The sequence below is a fragment of the Etheostoma cragini genome, chromosome 24 (assembly GCF_013103735.1).
Source record: "Etheostoma cragini isolate CJK2018 chromosome 24, CSU_Ecrag_1.0, whole genome shotgun sequence".
NCBI lineage: Eukaryota > Metazoa > Chordata > Actinopteri > Perciformes > Percidae > Etheostoma > Etheostoma cragini.
Genome location: NC_048430.1, coordinates 8154117 through 8162329, shown reverse-complemented (window position 1 = coordinate 8162329; position 8213 = coordinate 8154117).

Below are 8213 nucleotides of genomic sequence, written 5' to 3'. Positions count from 1 at the left end.
GAAGGTTGATCGGCCATCCCAAACCAGACCAAAACCAGTTAAAAACAAAGAAAAACCCACCAATGATGCCTTTTACTTGAATGAAAGCAAATCGAAGCTTAAAAAATAAGCAAATTAGAATTGTTGACATACAGCAATTTTGACACATACATATTGGAGCCGTACCCAGGGACAATAACAAGTTCATTTATCCTTTCAACCTCCCTCTTTCCTTGTAATTGTCTCACTTCATCCACCTGCAGTCTCTACTGTTACCTTCACTCGCTCCCTCCTCTCTCCTCTCCACGTGGTGCTGTCTCTGTTTCTCTGTCTGCTTTGCTCTGTCTGTCCTTTCCCATTTGTCCCTCTCCCTCTTCTCTCTGCCTCTCAGCTGAGATAAGGAGATTTAGAAGGAAGGGAACGGCTCCAATGCCTGACAAGTGGGAAGTGTTCTGCCTTTGCTCATTTTTTTCTGTCCATTGAGAAGCAGGCCGACTTTGGTGTCACTGTGGAAATGTCATTGTGTTTACTTTAGTATTGGCCATATCCAGTATGTTCTCATCTCCCATGTCTGTATAATGCTCTTTTTCATTCAAGGTCACAGTGTACTTGTTGTCAAAACAAATTCTAGGTCTGTAGATATGTCCAGACAAAGGATATATTTGGGGAAAATATGAAGCAACACATCATAATTGTATAGTGCACAAGCTAGAATCCTTGTATGGTGTCACTAGCATTTATTATAGACTTCAGTGTTGTATAAATTGGTATTTCTCACTTTATTGGGGCTCTAAAACAAAGAATGTGTTCTTGATAATGTTACTTCATAGCAACTAAGTATTAGAAAGAACTATATTGCCAAGGAGTGTTAATTTTCATCACTATAGCCCAATAATTTGACTCCAGATTGGTCCGGACAGATCTTGGCACATTGCCTCTGCACAGTAATTGCGGGGATTAAAGCATTTTCTTGTGAATGGCTTTAAGCATGTGAAAAAATGTGCTGTTCTGCTCTACTTGGTCTTACACGATCGGAAATATTTTTTTTTGTTCTCTTCCTTTGGTTTCATGGTTATTTTCTCTCATCTTTATGCTCGGCACTGCAAATTGCTCCAATCCTGACATGACAGCCGAGTCTTGCTTTAAAGATAAACTGGATTGTAGTTGAACTGTCGCTTTGCCGTACAGAACAACAGAGTCACTATTTAAATCCATAGCTGTGATTGGTGATAAATGTGTATAATTAGACTAAGTAAGGGCTCATAGTCTTCCTATCGATTTCTAGGCTCATTTAGGGAATTAAGGGGTCTGGAAATTCCTCAGGACAGCAGACAGGACCAGGGGATTAGATGGAGAATTTCCCATCTTTCATGGAGCAAAACTCGCTTTCTTACATGTGCTTACAGTTATTTGGGATTTGAAATAATTGGGAGTGAGATGCACACAGGGTGCCAGACCAGCTGCCAAAAGTGATCTAATTCGGGCAAATTTACTATGTACAAAGTTACTCTTAGGAGAAAACCCAACATGCTTTTTACTCAGACCATTTGTCATGGTTCAAGATTTTCTTTGTCCTGTGCCGCAAAAAAAAAATCTAAATCATAAATCAATCACATCTGTAAATACGTCTCTCTGACAGTGTAGTTCCTGTACTATTTATTGTTGCCGCCACCTCTGAAGGGAGAGTAAATGATCTGAACACTGAATTCACCTTGAGATGTCTTCCCTGGCACTGGTGAGTTTGTTGACCGCAAGGGGGTCTTTAACCTACATAGGTAGCTACATTAGCGGGGCTAAAAGCATGCCACAAACCCTACTGGAAAACAGCCAAGTCAGCAGCGGGACGTGAGCAATGAGCTGGGTGTTCGGACATAAGGGGGGGGGGGGCAGGGGTGGATAGTTTCCCTCAGGGTCTTTCCGAGCTTGTTCCAAATGAAAATAGCCACAATCCTGCTGTTGTTTTCCAGGCACGCATCCCGTGATGGCCAGAAGGAGGACAATAGATTATTTCGGATTGTCGTGGATTTTTTCATTTCACACTTTAGAAACATTCCAATGACAAAATAACATAAAAAAACTACATTGATAGCTTTTTTTTTTTTTTCATTGTATTGCACATTTATATTCCCTGTGTTTGTTTTGCTTTTGGGGGGGGGGTGCAGTGAGGTAACCTTGGTTGCAGCTTTACTGCTAACCAAGAGTTGTAATCTCCTTCACGTGCAGCATGTTTTAGAGCGGTTGAAGTGGTTTCGAAATAGTATAAATAAGTCGGTCTAGTTGTGAAGAAGGTAAACAACTGTGTCCCATTTGTGTTGGGAGGTATCACATTTCAAACAGCTTGCGACAGGCTTCTTTTCAGCTTTCTATATCTGTGTGGAAATCTGGCATCACTGATAACTGCATTTCTTCTGATGACAATTATCACCCTGCTGTGCTGTCTCTATTTCAGTTTTTCGGTTTCTGTGAGGCCCAAAAAGCCAAGCCACCTTTCCCCCACCCTAACGGCTCGAGCAGGTGAAAGCTGCACGGCGCGGATGATTTAAAGGAAAAGAGTGGATAGTCAGGGGTCGATTCTAATTTGGCCTCAGACTGCAGCTGATTGCGTTGATAACGGTGCTGTTGAGTTGCATTACGCTGCTGTCGTCTAGCTGATACCTGATTACAGCTTATCAGGGGCATTTACATCACTGATTACCTTCTGCCTGCTGAGACTGAACCTACATCAGCTGTCCTTATCCAGACCATGGGACGGTAACCACAAGGAACTCTTGAAAATAACAATAATGTATTAGCAATAAATGTCATCGATAGGGTTATGCAAAGAAAAGTGTCAATGAGAATGAAAAATACAAACACTTTATAGAATACAACAAAACAATCAAAGATTTGTTCCTGTGAACACGTCAAAAAATGTAAGAGAAGTGGAAGTTATAGTGATACTAAATGCTCTTATTACTGAAAAACTGTACTTCCTACCTGTGGCTCTTGACCAATGAGAATTTTGCCATTCAAGCAATTACATTTGCATAATAAGTGTAAGTAAAGGATAACACACATGTGTAGATTTGTGTCTATTATTGTTAGTAAGGTTGCACTTACTTAATCACTAAAAAGGAAAAGAAACATGAGCAATCAGATAATCAGGCAGAACACTTGGAATAGCTATACATATATGGATGTGAAAATCAATGCAAACTAAAATATCTTTTAGTAAACGTCCTTTAAACCTCCAAATAAAGATATTCTGTCTGTTTACGACCTGTCTTGCTCCCATTTAGCACATCCCAGCCATTACTCACTCTCGGAGCTTCTAAAAGCAACATCCTAGCTCGTATATAAATTGTATAAATTTGGAATTGTCCTTTAACTACACCTTGGAATGTAAAAGATAAAATAACAATGCAAGTGAGTCGGAATTAATCATGTTGTTGCTAAGGTCCTGAGAGAGTGTAGATCCACTTCCCTGTCAATAACATCCTGATCACCCCTTCCCTCTTGTCTTTCCTTCTCCCTTGGGGTCCGAGGAAAGGTTGAAAGTCGCTTTGTGTGTGTGTTGGGGGGAGGGGACTAGACATCACTGGATAACTGAGTTTCCCTTGGCAGCAGGCCCCGGATGTGTCACCGCTCATAGTCCTGCACGCTAAGCGCGTTCAAGTGCTTCCCTCTCCCTGCACATAATACGCTCCCGCTAAGGATGAACCTGTCACCTGGAGGGTTTCCCAAGCAGGGATGGACTCCATATGAGTGTCATACAAAAGAATGCTCATCTTACATTTTCCTTAGCACCATTTTGAAGAAATGATAATGATGAATCAATTGTAGCTTCAGAAAAAAAACTGAATTAGTTGAAGATCACTGACGTCCAATGATCCAGTGTCACTGGGAATCACTGATCAAAGCACCTTCACTTAATAGACTGAATCATTGATCACAGGCCACGAGGGTCACCTCTGTCTCTGCAGTGCTTTCTCTTGGATTAGATGGGATGTTGAGGGACACTTCTGAAACGAGGGTATTTCCTTATTATGTATCATGATGTATTACGTATGGCAACCCTGCACCCAGGAGTCAGGACTGGCATGGCTGCAGTGTAAGGGCATGGGAGGTTGTATTCTGTGTGCTCATGCATGTGTTTCAAAATCTGAGATGTGCGCTTTCACTGCAGAATATTCCAAACAACTATTTGTTCAGTTGTAAAGTCATTGATGCCAAATAACTTGGTTTTGGATTGGTATGGGTCTCAAATGTGTCTTTTGTTATTGAGATGTTTCTTTAGCATTGGAAGGGGAACAAAGGAAGAACACAGAGGTTATTCCTTTGAAGTAAAGAAAGAGGCTAATACCAAGAGAAAATGGTATAAAACAAAAGAGTCTAAATGGATGAAAGGAGAAAGTAAAAAGGGAATATAAGGGAGAGAAGTGGAAGGCACATGAGTCTGCATGTTGGTGAATGATGAGGTGTGTGATGGGACCTAATCTGCTGTCTGCTCAGTACAGTGCACACTCTGTGCTCTGAATGGGAATGGGATGCTGGTGCAGAAAACTAAACTCTGCACCTCCTTCTGTTTCTTGTTTCTCTTGCAGCTTGTATGCCGGGCTGTCCAGCTGTCAGTCACAGCCGTGACCAGGCGGTCTCCATCGCCGGTTCCCATGACATCAATGCAAGCCTGCGAACCAAACTGAGGCGGTGAGCTGCTTTTACACCTGGAACGTCGCATTTTTGGCACATCTTTTATTTGTTAATTCGCGGCATTCATGAAATATAAGGAAAAGCTACATTTGTTTTGCTTAGACTTTGCAAGCAACATTATAGGGCTGGTCCATTATGAAAAAAACAAAATCATGATTCAAATTATTTTTGCCAACATTTATGATTATGATGATTAGTTATTGACTTTTGGAAAGATGTTGCAATTATTTACAAAACCGGGAAAACGTTAAACTACAGTGAAAACACTTAGAACTGTGAAATTCGCCTTAATACATTTCCCGTTTGAACATTTTTTTATCAAAAGACAAAATAAGAGTTTACTTGCAAAACTTAATGTGCATAATCATTTTTTCTCGATTATTCTGTTTTTGGGATCATTAGGAGCCAAAATTGAGCAGTAAAATTGAAATTAATTGCACAAGCCTACAACATCCTGCATTATCTCCTAAGGGGACATTTTGCTCAAGAACATTTTAAAGGAAAAGTTCGACATTTTACACACATATACATACACACAAAAACACATATTCAAAAAAGACTGATATCACCCTCATATGTGTATGCTAAGTATGAAGCTAGAGCTAGAAGCTAGCTAACTTAGCTTAGCATTAAGCCTGGAAACACCAGGAAATAACCAGCGTGGCTCTATCTAAGGTAACAAAATCCATCTACCAGGGTCTCTAATATATCTGTGTCAGGGCCAGTTGCCAGACATCCAGCGGAGACTCCAGGAAGTTACCAGTCCCGGCCAAGAAATAGTCCGCTCCATGACCCCCGTAAAATTGTAAATTGGCAATTTTACAGTTGTGTTTGTACTAATGAAACAAACAAGATCCGATTTTGTGACCTTGGTACAGACCCAAGCTAACTGTGTCCCCCTATTTGCATTCGTTACGCTAAGCTAAGTAAACCAGCAGCAAACGGCGTTCATCTTCTCATCTCACTCTTGGCAAGAAAGCGGGTAAGCGTATTTCCAAAAATGACAAACTATTCCTTACAAAATAAAATACAGTGGGGACTGCATTCCCACTCAGCTTGTTGTAAAATGGCAGTACTACTACTAGTAGTAGCCATTTATTACTCCCTGAATGGAAATTACTTTAAAGAACCCCTGAACACAATTAAGGAAGACTATCCACATATACCAGCATGTCTATAGTGAAGTCAAACAAAAACATTTGTGTGTATTTTCATCAAACTGGGAACTAATTTGTCCATCCCTCCTTTGAATCAACAAGGCATTTAACAGTATGTATAAAACATTCATGACAATCTTTGTTGTGAGACGCATTAACTCAAATTAAATGTACTCCGATTTTGTTTGCATGTGATATAACATTTACATAACCTTGCTCTGGGCAAATGAAAACACCGGAGAAGTGAGTGCGCAGGTGAGACTTTCCACCACGGAGGAAGGGTCATTAAGAGTTCTCATTGAAACAGAATTAAACAACATTAAGGGACAGGATTTAATGTGGGACTATTATAATGAATATTTCAAACAGAGCATATATTTGGATAGCTGGGAAAATAGCTACCACTTGACAAATGTTGATAGAGGAGCAGAGGATAAATCGCACAGGATGACGTTGGAAAGTCCCTGTTTTTGTGCACCCGGTGAAAAGTGATAGATTCTGAACCTGCTGCAGATGACAGGGGAAAGTCATCGAGGTAGAAGTGTTTTTTTGGCAGCCTGCACTTTTTCGCGGGGGGTTTCCAGTCAAACGGATAGGCAGTGTGACAGGCCAGTCCATAGAAGTCAGCAGTGATTATGCAAGGTGCTTATGTCTAATGAGAAAAGGTCAGCGCATTGCCAAGAGAGTGGGACACAAGCCCAGCCCCACACTGAGATGTACAGCACACACGCCTGTAGAACGCTGTGCAGTACAAAAACATATTCCTCTCTCGCCTGCGTGAAGTAAAATGTCCTCTTTGAAGAGAAATATCACTGATATGAACAAAATACCTCCCCATCTTATGTGTAATTTTATTTTCCCACAACCTCATGTAAAATGCCACCTGTTTCATATCTAAATGGTTAACCGTCATATTGTCTTCTGGTCAAATTGACCCATTTTCCTACATCAATGTTCTTTTTTATTCCCCAAACTAACATGATTGATTCCACACAACACTCTTTTGCAAGTAAAAATCTCTACTTTCATTAATTTTGAGGCGCCTTATTCAAGTTTTCAAGATTTGGAAAAGATATTGAAGTGGTTTTAAAATAGCATTGAGTAAAAGTTGACATATTCCAGTTTGTGATTATACATCAACGTACATTCCTTTTATTTTTTTGTCTAAATAATTCCTCATTTCTAATTTAGTGTTAGTTAGTGTCAAACGTCCAAAAAAGGGGCAACTATTGAAAAAAAAACGTCAAAAGTGTTGACAAAGAAACCAAAACATTAGAAAAAGTTAATAATCTTGATAAAAAGCGTCAATTTTGACGGTAAAGACAACACAAGGGTTAAAAAAATACATATGTATATTACATATATACATACTGTATGTGTGTGTTGCACCCCTTGCAGGGATCCAGTTCAGTATAAAAGGAGCACGTCCACAGGATATCATCAATAATGTTGACATAAAGAAAAACTACACTGTCTGCTTTGCATTTCTGAGCCCATTTTGCTTTCTGTTGGCACATTTTTCCTCGTCCTGCCGACACGGAGCCTAAGAATAGACGTGTGATGTTCCATAGATTTTGTTTCTATAGCTGCCAGATCTAAAACGTCAAGGATATACTATAGTATGTCAGGTTCTGCTGAGACTCGGACACCGAGGCATTCTTTCCACGGAGCTGCCATTTTGCATCAACGTCCCACTGACATCATACGTCGATCATTATTGTGCAGGAAGATGTTTCTTGTTTTCCTCTAACAGCATCCTTAGTTGACCAGAATTCAATGCCGCCATGAGACTTTGGATTGTGTGTGCATATGCCCATGTACTCGCTTCTGATTGAAAGCAACAATTCAAACCCATGGTTGAGGATATTGAAAGGCATCCTGGTAAATGTAGGATTTTCGCTAAATATATTAAATCCAAGGTTTATATACCTAGTCACCCTGATTGTGATTTGCATGTTGGTATATTCTGTACACACAGCATCTATTGCATGAATGTCCTTCCTGGGAGAGGGATCCCTCCTGTTGATCTTCTGGAGCTTTCTCACATTTTTCCTAGAGTGTGTGTGTGTGTGTGTTGGGGGGGGGGGCTTCCATGAATGTTGCTCCGGTGTCACCATCAGGCCTCATTACAGGACTCACGTGCGATAACAGGTGGTTGTAAATCTTTTCCCGTCTCGGATCATAGAGGGTCCGTGGTGTCGAATGTCAGCGTCTTCCTTGATCTTTCCCCAGACGTGCTGTCACCAGTCGTGGCGCGTTGTTTGCAAACAGATGATGTCTTCTGTTTTCTGGGGCTCTGGCAGGCTTTTTTCCCCACGGCCTTTTCCGTTTCACCAATTCAGCGTTTATCACAGCTGTTGCAAGTGATGTTGTAATACCCCCCCCCCC